We start from the raw sequence: 18,802 nt of genomic DNA, 5'->3' as shown, positions 1-18,802 counted from the left end.
GCCTTGGTGAGATAACTCTCCTACTCAGAAAACCTGTTGTTGAGGATTAACTCAACAGCTTGACACCCAGCTGTATAATATACAGAGGCTTGTTAATTGCCCTCCCCGTGCCTGAAACAAAGTGATGAAAATAATAGCATATGGACGAAACACAAGGAAAGGATGAAAAGTAAAATAAAAAGTAATATATAAATACATATCCCAGTTCCTAATTATAGTATGTTGTTATAATTGGAGAAATTGTTAGCTATTTATTAAAAGCCACTGAAAAGTTTCATTGTCTCAGTTATTAGAGTGCATTTTTAAGTGTATTGTTTAATTTATTATTGAAAGTAGTTTAATTTTTAGTTGAGTTGGAAGAGCCATTTTTTAACCATCAAGCATTATGTTGAAACACCTGCAGAGTTAGTGCATGGATCTATGCGTCCTGAACATTTAATGATTTAGGTTCTGAAAATTGAAAACTAAGACTGTAGGGATCTGTGAAAATGTAAATGCCTATAAAATGGCTTTTGTTTCTTGAACACGTGTTTGGCGTTTATAGTATTTCTGTTTTTACAATATTTCGGGACTACTCACCAAGAGAACTGATCTAAAATCAAAGCAAAACCCATGAAATTACCTGATAATACTGTCATCTTTAAATATTTTAAATTCCAACTCAATTTTAATATATTAATGTTTACATATAAATTTTTATATGTTTATATTGAAAGATGCTTACTAACAGGGAGTTTAACTGCTCAATTGATTTAGACAACAGAGAGTTTACTATTTGCTGTTTGGTCTTGTACATTGATTCTGTGGTTGATAGGCAGCTTGACCTAGAAGATATTGGTTAAGTCTCCATGGCTCAGCCTAAATCACACAATTTGCTTTTTAAATTTTCTGTGCAGCTCAGTCTTCATTCTAGGTTTGTGGCAAATTATTCTGATTATAGTAGGTGACTTTTCTGAGGGAGAAGTAAGTGGACACTACAACCTCAGCTAGTCAGAGAAATAATTTGAAGAGGAGACATTGTAGAAATTAAGGAAACTCTCACTCTGTCTTCCAAAATTAAATACCCTATGTTAACATAAAAAGATGAACAATGGAGTTCATTTTACTAAGGATATTGTCTAGGGGCGCCTGGGTGGCTCAGTCGTTAAGCGTCTGCCTTCGGCTCAGGTCATGGTCCCAGGGTCCTGGGATCGAGCCCCGCATCGGGCTCCCTGCTCCGCGGGAAGCCTGCTTCTCCCTCTCCCACTCCCCCTGCTTGTGTTCCTCTCTCGCTGTGTCTCTCTCTGTCAAATAAATGAATAAAATCTTTAAAAAAAAAAACAAAACTAAGGATATTGTCTACACATGTTTTCTAATAAAACTACCTTTCCTTCTACCTTTAATCTTTATAAGGTATATACAAATTAAAATAATGAACAGTAATTTACTATTCCAGTGGTCTTCTTTTTGACTTCTCCCCCCCCAGTAAGTGCCCCCCACTTTTTCTTCTAATTCCAGCAAGTTAACATACAGTGCAATATTAGTTTCAGGTGTAGAATTTAGTGATTCATCACTTACATACTTCACCCAGTGCTCATCACAAGTGCCCTCCTTCATCCCCATCACCTATTTACACCCATCCTCCCACCCACCTCCCCTCTGCTAACCCTCAGTTTGTTTTCTATAGTTAAGAGTCTGTCTCTTGGTTTGCCTCTCTTTTTTTTCTAACCCCCATGTTCATTTGTTTTGTTACTTAAATTCCACATAAGACTGAAATCATATGGTATCTGTCATTCTCCAACTGACTTATTTTGCTTAGCAAAGTATTCTCTAACTCCATCCACATCATTGCAAATAGCAAGATTTCATTCTTTTTTTTTTTTTTTTTTACGGCTGAGTAATATTCCATTGCAAATATACCACATCTTCTTTATCCATTCATCAGTCGATAGACATTTGGGCTCTTTCCGTAATTTGGCTCTTGCTGATAACTTCTTTTTGACTTCTGTGCCCAAACTTCTTTCTTTTAAATATCTCATCTGTTTTCTTATTTTTAAAAGGGTTTCATCAAAGTAGACATCAAAATTTAGCAGTACCACCCAATATATTGTTAATGTGATTTTTGTTTAACCAGGAATTACTTGAAATTGGCCATTGGTTTGTGAGCCAATGGAGACTGCATATCTATGAGATTGTGTTTTAAAGCTAGTTAGGCTGTATTAAGTGGATGAGAACAGCATGTTAATGAGCATTGATTTATCCCTATTGAAGGCTTATGTTGAGAATGCATATTGACTGCAATAAGTAAAAATATGACTATAAAGTGCTTTGAGGTATTTTATTTTGAGAAAAACCTTATCTATGTGGGAGGGGATAGAGTAAAAATAACTTACACTCATAGTTGCTTTCAAGTTTATAAATGTCTTGACATTTTGGAATTATAAGTGCTCTTTTTTTTTTTTTTCCTAATTCTTTATTTGAGAAACATATAATTTGTGGGCCCTGTGGCATAAAATGGTGTCAGAGCTCACTGACACTTATAGTTTTACTTCCAACTGTAGAAAGTTTATTTGTTTTTAAAACTATCTTTCACATGTGTTGAGTCTTTGTCACATATGTTTATTCATTTATAAATGTCCTTAGAATACGTATTTGGTGCATATTTTTATGGCTAAGAAAAGTGCTTAGATTTTCAATACATTGTGGATTTGAGAGAAACTAGTTACTGTTTTATTAGGAATATCTACTAATCTTCCTCTATTATTAGTAAAGGAGGGAAAGCTTATGGAAATATATATTGTGTTAATTTTTAAATAATCTCTGAAAAGCAGAAGTTGGAGGTAATTGATATTGTATATCTAAATGCAGGGCAGTATTGATGGTGAAAGTATGATGTCCATCTGCTTTCCTTCTTCAAGGTGCATACTCCTTTCTCCAAATTTAAGATCTTTCCGTCTTAACCAGCACCTCCACTGGCCTCAGCCTGGTATCCTGTAACACAAAATAGAACACAACTTATGCTAACTGTGATAGTAGCTGATTTCAGAAGCCTAAAATTTTTTCACAAGCTGGTGAAATGATTCCTTTGAAATCCTAAAAGTAACCTTTGAAAAAGTTCCCATTTCATTCTATTAATTTGTGCACGCTCTGAATACTGGTTCTACATTCCATTTTAATCCAGGCTAGGAGAGTGCCACACTGTAGTTGTAGTGTTAATATGGTTGAATAAATGCTGATTATTATGACATAGCAATATTAATACACCCTGCATGTTGACAATCAGGAAGCCTTAAAAATAAGTATAAGGACTTCTCAGCTATGTCTTTGTGTCTGATATAAATTTCACATGAATTTCTTGTAAAATAACAAAGGAATGAGGATTATTTTCTGCCTCTTAGAAATTCTTCTTTTGTTTTGGTGCATCACAGAGGAACATTCTCTGACTACTACTGAGTACCAAAGAGTGAATTTGTTACTATTTACTGTGTTAAATATCCCATTTTAATGTATTTAAGCCATTAAAATTTTATTTCTGGCAGTAGCAAATTTTATTTTCTTGGCAGAAATTTGTCAATAAATAATTTTACAGTAAGTTAGTCAAATGGTTTTATTTGTGTGGATTAATGAGTAAATTTTGTATTTTAAAATAGAAATATAGATTTTCATGGTAAAGTATTGGTTATTTTTGCTTTATAATCAGCATATGAAGTGACTCTATCATGATACTTTATTTTCACACCTATGAGGTAGATATATTATTTTCCCAATTCTGTAGCTGGCGAATCTAAGACTCAGTCAAAACAAAATGAATTAAATGACTTATCTAGTGTCAGACAACTGGGCAGCTAGGACTCAAAACATATTTTCCTAGTACTTGAAAAGCTTGAATTCTTTTCCCTCTTCCTCCTAGTATGGGTGATCCCTTCCCCCTCTTTCAGAAGAATATGGCATGCCTAAATGAAAGTATAAGAGGTAAAATCTGGGAGGAATGTATATTTTTACAAAATAGTATCTGCATGGCTAACTTATTCCCTGAGAAACATAGTTTAATGCTTGCCACTTCACTTTTATTGGAAGCACAACTGATTACTCTGCTTAACACTCAAATATATGCTGTGTTTTAACTGTCTTAAACAGTTAAATAGGTGTAAAACATTGTTTTATTTTATCCTTTTCTGAAAATGTCCTGCCTAGTTGCAAAGCTATTTTTTGTTTTGTTTTGTTTTCTTTTCTTTCTAAAGTACATTTAAATCATTTGGTAAGTGCAATTACCTGCTTTGGGGTCTCTCAATTTAGAAGAGGTGGTAATTACAGCCTCTGGTGGCCGTGGCCTCCTACGCTTGCATCCCGCTTCTCTGTGCACCTGAGGGGTATGATTATTGCACTGTTATCTTACAGCCTGACCCATGTTATTGTTCATGAAATGCTTCTTCAGGCATTTTATGAATTTTAAAAAAAGGTATAAATGGGAGGTTGTTTTAAATGGGAAGTAATTCAAAAACTCCATTGAACAATCAAAGTATGCTTGTTTTTTCTCTGTGTCAGTTTCCTCTGGGTATACCATCTGGTATAGAAGCTAAGAAAATACAGTTTATTTTTCTCTTATTAAATGGAAATAAAATATACCATCATCAGAAATTGTCTTCATTGCATGCTTTGGCAACTGCATGTTAAAATTGCTCTTTTAAATTGCCTACTGCTTCTGGGTAACTCATTGTGGCACTGTTTTGTGATTAACTGACATTTTAACAACATCACTCTCATAGGGAAGGTCAAGAGTTCAGGGTGTCCAGAGCGTAATATATTTACACAGTTGGGAAAACTACTCTACTCTTACATTGAAGTTCAATGCTCTTGGCAAGTTTTAGTGAAACATGTAGATCTATGAAGCATTGGCAAGGAGAGGTGTGTTATTTTAAAGGTAAACATTTACTAAAAATGCATTTTTTTCTCTTATAAATCCACAATGGAAAACAAAACAATACAAACAAAATAATACTCAGGCATATTCAGGAAACCACAAGGTAAGGAATTAAATTTTGGTCTCTTGGCTATAGCTCCATCAGCATAATGGAACCATATATTGATTTTTACCATGGTCTAAGATTGTTATTAATCACAAAGACTAATTATCATTGAAACTCAGCCTTGAGGTTAAAACAAAATAAACAACTCTCATAAGAATTTGTATGGTTTAGCAGTGTAAGAATGACGTACTATTTGATTTAAATTGAAGGCTTGTAATTAATGCTTGTTTTAATTTTTTTAAATGTATTAATTTCTTATATATGATATTTATGCAGCTTCTTTGTTTTTGAGCAAGAATTCCAAAAGGCAGTGCTATTAATATTGAAGTAAAAAAAAAAAAAACTAAAGATAAAAAGCCATAAGAAAAATAATGGAAAATAATTCTTCAATTTTCTTAACAACTTTCAAATATGTAGTACAATATTATTTACTATAGTCACCAACCTGTACGTTACATACTCCTGACTTATTTCACTTATCATAAGACCCTCAAGTTCTGTCTATGTTATTGTGATGGCAAAATTTCATTCTTTTTATGGCTGAGTAATATCCGTGTGTGTGTGTGTGTGTGTGTGTACTTACACATGTGTATACACCACAATTTCTTTATCCATTCATCCATTAGTAGACACTTGGGTTGTTTCCATATCCTGGCTACTGTAAATAATAGTGAACATAAGGGTGCCCATATATTTTCGAATTAGTGGTTTTTGTTTTCTTTGGGTAAATACCCAGAGGTGGAATTGCTGGATCATATAGTAGTTCTATTTTTAACTTTTTGAGGAACTTCCATATTGTTTCCCATAGTGGCTGCACCAGTTTACATTCTCATCAACAGTACACAAGTGTTTCCTTTTCTCCGTATATTCACCAACACTTGTTATTTCTTGCCTGAAATCCTTTTTTAGATTTCTTTCTTCTTAGTGCATAATACTTTGATTTTGCTTTTCAGATTTTGTAGAGGGTATTTCAGTTGGAAAGACATTGATTTATTCAGAAAAACTTTTATTGGCTTCTTTCTTTGTTAACAGCACTGGGTTAAGTACTAGGTCTTCAGAGTTACACAAGCAATGTCTTGCACTTAAGCCCCTTGTAGTCTTGAGGCACTGACTTACAAACACAGAGTGAAATGCAAAGTGATGGAAATTTAGGAGAAGAAGCTGTTCTTTTTCAAGGTAGTGTTTAAGAAAAGCTGTCACCAAGAAAGGATGGCTTTAAAACATAAAGGATGGATCTTAAAAATTGACTGCATTTTTAAGGCAGAAAAAAAAATCAGAAAAATAGAGTTAAAAATAGAGGAAACCTATGTTTAACCCAGTCATAAATACTGTTGATGTTTTTTGGGTTCTGAAAATAAGGTAGAGCTTTGGGTAACTCAGGGCTGTGATAGAACCAGTCTGCAGGTGGCATGTGGCCAGGTCTAAGGTAATCCAGAACTGCTATCCTGTTGTTTTTAAGAAGCAGACTCACATTCCTAGATTTGCTTTCAGAAAGATTATTCCATCTCTGTGGAAGATGAGTTAGAGCTAAGGAAAGACTGGAGGCAGAGTGACCATGAAAACTTGCTTATAATAATAAAAAAATAACCCTGGTATAATTTTCTCTACAACATCTCTCTCTCATCTTAGATCAGAAAGAGGATATCTGTAAATTCCTGGATAATATTGTCATTCTTAATAATCAAGAAAGTTCCTTTTATTAAAGGGATTTTAAAGACATTTAATAGGTGATCTAACTTTACTGTTTGATTCACTTTTCTTTTTCAGATAAGTTCGTTGTCCACTGTTATTAATATGCGTGCAATTTCCATGACATAACATTATTTTAGAGGAGAAAATTGTAAAAGATTGCAGAGAAATTCAAGAGCTACTGTGTAGCTGATGGAGTATAAATTTTATTGAGGGTCAAAGTTGTATACGTTGCCACACTTAAGACCGCAGAAGATAGAACATTCATAAAACAGAATTCCGGCTCTTAAGGAACTGACAATCTAGTGTTAGAATCACAATAAGAAGAAGAATGTAATAAGTGGTATAATAGAAATACAAAGTACTTTGGAAATCCAGGGTTGAGAGGGATAATTTCTGATTGGAAAATAATTTTTTCCAAGCAATATGTTTGAAAACAGTATCAACCTTTCTATTCTGAACAGAGCTGGATTAACGCTTTGATTAATGAACCTGTAACCTTATCCCTAATTCCTTAACTGGAATAATGCATAAAACAATGAGCAGCCAATAGTCACCATATGGATGATTTGCCTTCTCTCTTTCCTTTGTATCAACACATAGGACAAAGTTTATGCACAGATGGAGGTATTAAATGGAAAATATAAGTCACACTCTGATTTAAATCATCAAAGTAATTTGGTTGTTTTGAATTATCTGGGGCCCATGGGTTATAGAAATGTTATTATAAATTTCCATGGGATATACATATATTCAAAATTTCCAAAGAGAGAGGGAGGGAGAGAAAGAGAGATTTAGAATGTAATCATTTTTTGTTAACTCTTCCAATGGTCTGTAATGCTAGGAACTCCCAGCATAAGGGTCATGAAAGTTGAACAAATATGAAATCATCTTTTCTACTAACTCTTATGTTTTTCACCTCATGCATGGGATGTACAGTTAACCAACATACAGTTCATGGCACATTTTCTTATAGGGTACATGATTAGTAGCTATATAATTAACTAAATAGAGTTGTGTTGCTGTCAACTTAAGATTGTCTTCTGACTTTGTTGCTAGAAAGCATTTGATAACCAGTGAAAATGACACTTTTTATTTATCCATAGTACTATACCACATGCTGAGTCTGTTAGCGGTATCATTAAGTACTCTTTTTATTGACTTCATTTGTTTTTATTGAATTTTGCATACTACAATAAAGCTGACAGGTGGAAATGATTTAAATAACAGCATCGGTCCCATTAAATGTCCTGGATTTCCCCTCCAGCCTTAGGTCTTTTATTTGATATTGGGGAGTAGAAATAAAAATAAAATGATATATTAATAATATCTTAAATGATAATAACACAAGAGTGTCTGGAGAAGAATATGACCTAGGTAGAATTAAAAAGCTATGGATCCAGATAAACGCTAAGGTATGTGTTAATTATGAAGATGAGTTCCAGAGACTCAGCCTGTAAGCTTCAGACCTCTCTTAGATAGTTATACTGATGCATAGACTTGTCCTTGATATTCTTCCTTTTTACCCAGAGAACCTACCTCCGCTTTTAAATATCACTCTCTGTTTACTTCCTTATTTAAATTATAATTTATTTTCTTTGCTTTGGAATAATGAAGAAAACTCTCAAATCAGGTTCTGGCCAAAAAAACAAAACAAAACAAAACAAAACAAAACAAAACAAAACACCAACCAACCAAACAAACATGCAGTCACATTTTCTTGGGCAGGGTTGGTGGGGAGGAGTATGGCCTTCATGATTATTTTGGAACTCACGTATCCAGACTCATCCTAGTTATAATTAGTGATTTGGAGAGTACAAAGTTAGCCACTTTGTACAGTTTCTTGTATAGAAAAAAAATGACTTCATAAAGATGTATCTCGTTATTTTTATCATTTAACTTGACTCTTAACTAAATCTGAAGATAGGGTCATCATAGAATCTCATTTCCTGGTCTTCACTGTCTTCCTACAAGTTATGGCCTTTTTATAGCTAATAATTATTGCTGTAGCGATGCTCCTCAGTGCTCTTTCCTCTCCACCAGCCTGTATATAAACTGCAGAGGGGAAAAAGCATATTCAAGGGAAAGAAATAATGAGTGAATTCTAATCTTGAGTTTTGTAAGTTATATTATACTTTGTGAACCTAATAAAAAATGAACTTCAAAGGGCAGAAATTCATGCCTTCCATGTCACTCTAAGCAAGATATCTGCAAATTCAGCTGTCACTACATATGAAATGGCCTAGAAATCATTGAGTGATGTCCATTTTAATTGTCTTAGCCAAATCATATGGGTAAAGTTTGAGTTTAAGTAACTCATGTGTCATTCTCTAGCTTGGTTGCTAATTTCCCACCTCGTGGGAGCCTGGGTGGCTCAGTTGGTTAATTTCCCACCTCCACATAGTCCTTCACAATAAAGAATAATAATCATTCCGAAAAATAGTTTGTTTTTACCTGTTACCTTGTTTCTAAGTAGGTACTGTATTCAGTCATGTTATATCCACCCCTCAGAATTTATACACTTCATACATTTTGTACTGATGTTGCATGTGCATCTGTAATAATTTATTATCAAAACAATATATATAATAGGCTCCCCTTTTAAGAGTAATTAATTTCTGTACCAATTACTAGGTATTCCTTTAAGTCAAGAGCACCTAAAGTACTTGCTCAACACTCAGGGTAACATTTATTGGAAATCATAATATTTGGGTTTTCTAGAAGTTTTTCTATTCTACGATAGACCTTACAGGGGTGAATAAAGGAATGGATATCTTGTAGTGAAATATAAGTGGCAGTAGTCTTTGAAAAGTTTTCATTAGATACTTCATTGATTTTTATTTATTTATTTAAAGATTTTATTTATTTATTTGAGAGAGGGAGAACATCTGAAGCAGACTCCGTGCTGAGCGCAGAGCACAACACAGGGCTCAATCCCACGACCATGAGCTCATGACCTGTGCTGAAACCAAGAGTCAGACGCTTAAAGTGACTGAGGCACCCAGGAGCCCTTAGATACTTCATTGATTTTTAACTCCTTTTTTGCCATTCAGTAAATTAAAGCAATATAGGGAACTTAAGAAAATGTTTTAAAGTTTTAATTTCTCCAGTACTAAACAATATTATCTTAAGCCGTCATTGATCTTACCACCTTTATATGATGGCATTTTAAAGCACAGTGCTTTGGGGAAAAAGCTAACGTAACTGAGAAACAAATTGGTATGTTGATGAATTTGTGAATTTGGACAAGTATATTGGAACTTGCTCTGTAATTTAAGAACTGCAAAATGAAGATGACAACAGCTATTCTGTCTCTAGGGAGATGCCATAATGAAGCACAATACTGCTGTCGAGGATGAAGCTTTGTCCTTTTAATTCAAAGCAGTCTGTCTATATCAGATTATTAACATAGACTCTCTGATGGGTTGGGCCAGTGGTTTTGTTTTCCTTGATGATTTAGTCAATGAATTTTGAACCCCTACCAGACACTGTGGGAGAGCTAGACATAAACTGGTCAAGAGAAGACAACATTTCTCATTTATTTCATTTTTAAAAGCAGTTTTAATAGGTAACTTTGTTAATACGTAGCTAGACCACTACTAACAAGGGACAGGATGTGGAAAGCAACTCAACATTCTATTCACTTTCACTTCAGTGGGGTTGTTTATTTTTCCCTTATGTTGCCACCTCACAGTAAATCCATCAGAATGCAGAACTCCGCTTGTTTTTGGAAGCAACTGGGAGCAAAGGTTTTCTCTGAATCTTCCTTCCAGCTGGCTCAGATAATCCTCTAAATTCTGTCTCCTCTTTACTTCTGGCTTCCTCTCCACTGGGGGAAAAACTCATTTTTAAGGCTAAGTTCCATCAGTGAACCAGTTACTTTTGGAAAAGATAGGCTCATTGAATTAATAGTTGGTTTTTAAGCTTAATTGAACTAATTTAGGTTTTCTTTTAAAATTTCGCAATCAATTTTAGCAGTTTGGACACTACCTTAAAAATTATATTTCTGAGGAATACTGAAAGGCAGAATCATTGTTCCAGAGTTCTCTTTCTCTTCTCTGGTGAATTCTGCAACATACGCATGTGTGTGTTACGAATGTGTCTGCTCTCTAAACCAACCAGCTCCCCTCTCCTTAGGAGGAAGAAAGGTGCCAGGGGTGCACATTTTGTAGAGATTTCATTAGAATTCAAACACTCAAATTGTTTTTATAAATTATATATAACAGAGCATTACACAAAATTTTGCAAATAGAATTTTTTCAAAGAACAACTCTAATGCCACAATGTTGATAAAACTGTTGTCATTTTTGTCGATGAAGTATTATTTTTTCTCTATGCCTGTGTTTTTTTAAGTTGTAAGTATAGGACATACACAGTTTTACGTTCTGCTTATTTTACTTGCCATCATATTAATTCATTTCTTGTCATTCTAGAGGATATTCTAACAGTCACTTTTAATGATTGCATAATATTCTATTGGATCTTTGTACTAGAATGTATTTAACCACTCTTTTATTACTGAAATTTTGGACTCCAGTGATCAGCTGTTGTACATGCTATAATAAGAATTTTGCACATATCTTTCTTCTACGTGGCTGGAAAATTTTTGACACATATTGCTCAATTACTATGTAAGTATTGTATCAATGCACTTTACTGGCAGCTGCAAGGGTATGCATGCAGCCATGACGTTTTTGTGCAATAAAATACTTGAGAATTAACCAAGTCCAATTTCCCCATTTATTACCATTCTGCGCACTTGGATACAGTAGTGAGGTGATTTGCTCAGTATCGAAAAGCTATTTGATGAGAAAACCAAGACTGTCATTCCTATTGCACTTTCTTGGTTCTTTTACATGACTATCTGCTATGTCCCAGACACTGCCTTAAGTGCTGGGTATTCTAAGACAAAGACTGATCCGTAAGCTCTCGAAGTCTAAGGAATCATGGTCATAATAGTTCACAGGTAGGGAGTACTTATCAGGTGTCAGGCACTAGTGTGAACTTCCTTGGATGCAAATCCAGGCTGCCTGAGTGAATTTCTATGCAGAGCTGCCTGGAGAGGTTAGAAGATGGGCATGTAGATACATAATTAAACTGTAAGTGCTATAATAGAGATGCTTTTAGGCTCTCCGGAAGCACAAAAGAGCCTTGAAGTATGAGTAGAATTTCATCAGACAGAAGACTGGGAGAATTAGCAGTTATGAGGTAAGGTTTGTGAGGCAGTAAAATCTAGATTGAAAGCTGGCTCTAATAATTACTATTGGGCAAGTAATTTAAATCTCTTCAATGTTTCATACTGTCATCTGTAAAATAATGGTCAATAATTGAATCTTCCCAATTTGGTATTTGTCAGATAGTGATGTGCTAAAGCAGAGAATTGATTGTTAAATTTTTAGGAATTTTGTTAAATTATTATTTTTTTTAAGATTTTATTTATTTATTCATGAGAGACAGAGAGAGAGATAGAGGCAGAGGGAGAAGCAGGCTCCCTGCGGAGCAGGGAGCCCGATGCGGGACTCGATCCCAGGACCCTGGGATCATGACCTGAGCCGAAGGCAGACACTTAACCGACTGAGCCACCCAGGCGTCCCTTGTTAAATTATTATTAAAAATTGAATTATACAAACTTAAAATTATGCCAATTATATTTTGAACAAAAGTAATGTGTACTCAAAACTTTCTACTTATTTTAATATATTGCACCATTATCTATGTTCTTCCAGCTATTTATGTCTATTTTATGTGTATGTTGGAGATAATATATGATGATATGCTAATGCTTATCTCCTCCAGTTCGGTCTTGGGAAGCTTAAAACTGTAGCCAGAATGTTACAGCATGGATATTGGCAAATGCAACAAATCAGAGCTTTTTTCCCCTCACCACCTCCTCTATTTTTTGGAGCATCAAAAACATGCCAAAATGTTAAATATTTTTGCACACCATTAGAAATAATGCATGGAAAAATGCCACTTAGCACATAAGACGCTCACAAATATTAGGCATTACTACATTACTACACAATAAATATTAGCCATTTCATTAAAAATAGCTTTTCTCTGGTATTTCAAGCATTACAATTTGCAGAAAATCTAAAAGAATTATGTGCTGAATACCCATACATCTACCACTATAATTTACCTTTTGCTATATTTACCGTATCACATATCAGTCCACCTATCCATTTTTTTAATTTATCCATCTGTCCATCTTAATTTTTTCAACTAATACATTAAAATATTTTGTTGTAGGGAATGATTTTTAAAAGAATAAGTAATTTGAATTTTTTAAATTAAAATGTCTAGAATGATTCAGGGTGTTTTAGAAATATTTCTCAACTGGGGCTCCTGGGTGGCTCAGTCGGTTAAGTGACTGGCTGGCTCTTGATTTCGGCTCAGTTCATGATCTCAGGGTCCTGGGATCCAGCCCCCCATCTGGCTCCGCGCTCAGCGGATAGTGTGTTTCAGGATTCTCTCCCCCTCTGCCCCTCCCCTCTCTATCTCAAATAAATAAATCTCAAAAAAAAAATATTTCTCTAGTGGTGGTTTAGGAAAAGGATTGAAGGGAGATTTCAGGGAGATTAGAAGGCTGTTACCTCAGTCTAAGGAAAAATTGATCAGTGCCTGAACTGAAGCAGTGGAAATAAGAATTCCAATGAGGAGGCAAAGTTGAAAGAAATTTGAGAGGTGCAATCAGTCAAATTTTGTGACACATTGGAAGTGAATCGTGGCTTGGAAAATAAGGTACAGTGTGACAGGTCTTAAACCTTGGGGAAAATGTTAGAAGAAAAGTCACCATGTTTAGTTTTCTCAGTGAGATACTGGGTAGACAGTTACATTCATTTGTCTACAGGTAAGTAGAGAAGCTAGAGAGCAGGATATTTGGATTTGGGTGTCATCACGCTTTTGTTCATGGTGTTGGGAGTCATGGGTATTCTTTTCTTGAATTAGAAATTCAGGTATGTCTTATTCAACAACATGAAAAAATTATACTTTTGGGGGGGATTATACTATTATATTATTTTATACTATATACATTAGTATCTTATTGCATGAACTGTCCAGATTACTGAAACTGTTAATGTTTTTGCAAAGAACCAACTTTAAAATACACAGCATTTTATATTTACAAATACATTAAGCTTGTTCAGTGTGTGTTTTGTAAAGACTGATTAGTTTGTCTAATTGTGACATTCTTAGATACAATTTAAGTGTTCCCCATGATGGGCAGCTCAGAGCATTATGCCAAGGGCAGAATCAAAATGTGGTTTAGTGTTGGTTTTCACCAGCTGATTCTGGGCAAACTTGCAAATAGGCTAATGTCTCTTGAGTTCACTTTTTTTTTTTTTTTTTTTAAGATTCTATTTATTTACTTGAGAGAGAGCTCACAGCAGAGGGAGAGGGGAAAAGCAGACCCCCGACTGAGTAAGGACCCCAAAGTGGGACTCAATCCCAGGACCCTGGGATCATGACCTGAGTCAAAAGCAGACGCTTAACTGACTGAGCCACCCAGGCGCCCTGTTGAGTTCACTTCTATCTTCTTTCCTGTATTGCTCGCTGATCTCTCATGGTGGCTCACCTCAAAGATTCATGGTGCTCTTCTGCAGCATTTGAGCTCTCAGGGACCCCCATACCATGACAGGAGAGGGTCACATGTACGAGGGATTAACAGCAGTGCTGGTGTGCTCATTTCTTTGCAATGCTAGTATGGGACAAACTGTCCTGTACAGATATCTTACTAGAACTTTGAGTTATAACAACTTGTTTTTTTCCAGTGTTGTATCAAATTCTACACTTGAGTTTGAAAATGAGCTAAAAATAATTAGTCTGGTTGTTTAAACCTTTTTTTTGTTTTTTTTTTGTTTTTTGTTTTTTTTTTTTAATTTTATTTTACTTCCAGTTAATTATTTTTTTATTTTTTTATTCTTATGTTAATCCCCATACATTACATCATTAGTTTTAGATGAAGTGTTCCATGATTCATTGTTTGCGCATAACACCCAGTGCTCCATGCAGAACGTGCCCTCCTCAATACCCATCACCAGGCTAACCCATCCCCCCACCCCCTCCCCTCTAGAACCCTCAGTTTGTTTTTCAGAGTCCATGGTCTCTCATGGTTCGTCTACCCCTCCGATTTCCCCCGCTTCATTCTTCCCTTCCCGCTACCTTCTTCTTCTTTTTTTTTTCTTAGCATATATTGCATTATTTGTTTCAGAGGTACAGATCTGAGATGTTTAAACCTTTAAATCAGAAGGTTCTGTAGGACAAACTTAAATATCTAGAGTATCCAAGGATTTTCACCAGAGGTGGGGAATCGAGCACCTATCTGTTTCAGCGAAGAGCAGAAAATAAGTGTTTCTACTGTATCCGATTTTAGTGGAATATTCTTATAAACTAAAAAGTAGGTCAGCAAGATTGAGACTGTATTATAAAACAGCAGTACAAATATCGTTTTGAGGAAATGACTCCACAATTGCCTATTATCAAAACAAAAATGGGGAATCTTTAGTGATTCATTCCTTAAATGATTCATGAGTCGTTGAATATAATGCTCATTATATGGGCTAGTTAAGTTGCATTTCTACTTTTTTAGCTGACCACTTTTTATTTCAGTTATAATATTTTTATAATTATAATTTTGTAATCAGTAAGCCTTTTTTAAAGCCATGTTTAGTCTAATCAGTTATTTAGTTGTGTGCAATTTTAGCAAAAAGACTCTCACAATATATTCTAAAATTGGTTGATCAATTCCTTTATTATATTTTAACAAGTATCGCCTCTGATATGAAATTGACTATGAGAGAAAGTGTCAGATTTGGAAATCTGCTAAGCTCCTGGAAATATGTTTTGACAGAAATATGTATACATATATTTGTAATAATAAAGCTAAAATTGGATAATAGTACTGTTATCTTAAAATCAAGACTTGATCTGATGAAGAAATTCTTCTAGAGTTAGAAAACATTCTTTCAACAAGTAAAAGGGTATTATTACAGTCCTTTAATATAACAGCCATCAAAATTCTGTAAAACAGAGAAATAAATGTGTTCCTATGTTAGCAGAACAGTGAAACAGAGCTACTCCTATATTACAGATAGTGCATGATATTTTAATTTTCAATGGGGCAATAAAGCATTTGTTTTATTGTGGTTTTTAGCAAGGAATAGTGCATATGTCTTCAGTTAAAAATATATATATTTTCAGCTTGGACAGGTGGTATTTAAGGAGTTTGGAGTGAGAAATGGTTTGGCAGTGTAACAAGGCACATTACAAGTGCCTACCTTGAAAGGAAAGAAAAAGAGATAGACATTTTCCATTACTACCTACTGTTAAGGTGCCCAAATTATCCCCTAAACAGCCTCATGCTTGTGGCAGTCATCATGCACTGTCGTTTTTTGTACTAATATGAAAGTGCAATTCAGTCTTTTTGACAAATACTGCATCACTTTTGGCTTGGCAAATTTTTGTCACTCAAACCCAGTTGATGTATAAGTAGGTTGTGACATGCTGGCTGAAATGACTTTGGATTAACTGTATTGAGGAAAGTAAAATTTTACTTAAGCTGTTATTTTTCCATTCCCCTCTCCTTCTCTTATGACCCCACTCTGCCCTCACTCTTGCCCTGAATTTAGATTCTGCCTTCTTCCTTGTTCTTTTATGAACTATATCATTATACTAAGGAAATGTTTTACAGTGAGCCTGAAGGAAGCTTTTCTTAGAAGTGTGTAGTTTGCTTCTTTGATTTATTGTTTGTCTCAATTATGTGTGTACATATGTGTCCATGCATACTAGTGCACAATATAGGGATTCACCAAGTTGTTGCTTTCTTTTGAGGGCTCTTTTTCTAAAAAGGCCTAATATACAGTTTCTATAACCCTAGCCTCTTTAAAGCTTTTCACAATCTGTCAGCTGGTGTGAAAGATGAACATTTTTGCCATTTTGCTTTGATAATTTTATAGTTACAGGTTTTGGTCTCCTAAAATGTCCTTTGCAATCATGGATGGTATGGATGCAGTTGTTTAATTGTTTCTTCTTTAATTGTTACATCTGTATCTTCTCATACAGGGAAGGTTTATTACATTGAAATAAACCTCTCAAGAAAGGCTTATTACATTAGGTCTTTAGCAGATGACACATCAATTCTGAGGGCTAACTCCCAAAGTGGCACTCCTGAGAAAGAGGTCGTTTCTCTGGGAGCTGAAGACGGCACATAAGGTCTGTTCGTATTTTAAACAAATTAGGATACACGGTCTTTAGAAAATACCCACTAAAATGAATACTCTTCCTAATTTCCCAAATAAGATGGCCGGGAATTACCTACGTCTTCAGTCTCTTTATCATTCTCTCCCAGTAGAGTGGACTATAGAAATCGTTATAGATATTGATATTGATGTGGGTAGATACACATTAAATGTGGACAGAGATACCAAGATGTGGATATTCTCCCACGGGCTTCCTTTGTCAACTTAATAGCAGTCAGGGCATGGAGTTTCTAATTGATTTAAAACTTTGTGTTATTCAAAATTAAAATTTTAATTATGATATCTGCACTCATACTTCCAGAAATCCATGTGTCATTTAAAAAGTTTGTTCACCGTCTAATTTAAATAATGTTGAGTAATAAGACAATTAAAACGAAAGAAACCTCTTCGATCACCTGAAAATACTCATTCAAAAGATTTCAGCATTTTGTCACTGCTAATTTATTTTGTGTTTCAAAACAAATGTAAATAATTTTCTCCTATGTTGTTCTGGACAGTGCATGGCATTTGTTAGAAAAATGTTTACATCAGTCATCTCAGTTGTGATAATTCACCTTAAAACTGCCCCCCCCAACACACATATTTTTAAACTAACATGGTATAGAGTAGCGGAAATTGGAAAGAAACTAAATGCTCAACAGTAAGGGAATGATTTTATAAGTTATGCCACCTCTGTATCAAATATTGCATACTCAGTGAAATTGTATGTATAAAGTCTTAATTTGAAAATAATATGGTAAGTGAGAAAATCAAGGTATGATGAAATCAGAAGAAAAATCAGGTAATAACTTTACAGCTGGTTTTATTGCTTCTCAACATTATTTAAAGTCATTTATTTATAAAAAAAATTACTAAGAAGGGCGCCTGGGTGGCTCAGTTGGTTAAGCGACTGCCTTCAGCTCGGGTCATGATCCTGGAGTCCCGGGATTGAGTCCCGCATCGGGCTCCCTGCTCAACAGGGAGTCTGCTTCTCCCTCTGACCCTCCCCCCTCTCATGTGCTCTCTCTCATTCTCTCTCTCTCAAATAAATAAATAAAATCTTTAAAAAAAAAAATTACTAAGAAGAAAATTTACCAAAAACAAAGTAGAAGAGATCGGTGTTTAGCAATAGACATGAACTGAACTAACATTTAAACTTTCTGAACTTGCTTTCCATAGCTTTAAAACTGGGATGATTATATTAACAGAAAGGATCCTTTAAGGACTAAATGTGCTAATGATGTTGCAAGTTGATATTGAAAATTTAGTTCAGGATACACACACACATTTTTCTGTGAATAGGTATAATTGAGGGTTTTATAAAGTCATGTACTTTGAACTCTACCATTAATTTAGGTTTGGGCACTTTGATTTCAAGCAAAAGCCTTTTTCTGTTTCAATCAAAATGCATGAGAGAATGAAATTAACTGCTCCATTTTGGGACATATCTCAAGATTTACATCTAAGATTGCGCCGGTGTGAGAACATATTTTCTGACACTCACGGATCATTCAGCAGCTTTTTCATTCCAGTAACTTAGTTTGGAGGGGATTTCAACTTCTGAGTGTCATTTTCTTTTTACAGGCTTAAAAAATACCACTTTGCTCTGCTTCTTTACAATGTTTTAAATTAGATTCTTAAAAATGTCAAAACTGAAAATATTTGGCCTTGGACTAGAATTTAGTTAAGTTTTTATTTAAAGATAGATTGTGATTATAACTGCACTGGCAGATTTCATTTAGTACTTAATTCAATATATTGCTAGGTCAGGTGCATTATATTTGGGGAAGGCGTATAAGTAGAAATAATATAAAAAATAATGAATGCATCAGCCATATATTGGCAATATTATTAATAACTACAGCA

General features: G+C 34.6%; 1 protein-coding gene across 2 annotated transcripts in view; it reads left to right on the top strand.

The window, feature by feature from the left end:
* Positions 1 to 18,802, top strand: part of PTPRK (protein tyrosine phosphatase receptor type K) — a 555,842-nt gene that overhangs the window by 337,791 nt on the left and 199,249 nt on the right. The window lies entirely within an intron of this gene.

The sequence above is a fragment of the Mirounga leonina genome, unplaced genomic scaffold (genome assembly GCF_011800145.1).
Source record: "Mirounga leonina isolate KUSES-001 unplaced genomic scaffold, KU_Mleo_1.0 Mir_53, whole genome shotgun sequence".
Lineage (NCBI taxonomy): Eukaryota > Metazoa > Chordata > Mammalia > Carnivora > Phocidae > Mirounga > Mirounga leonina.
The sequence above is the reverse complement of the archived record's forward strand: the minus strand, read 5'-3'. Positions and strand labels throughout refer to the sequence as shown.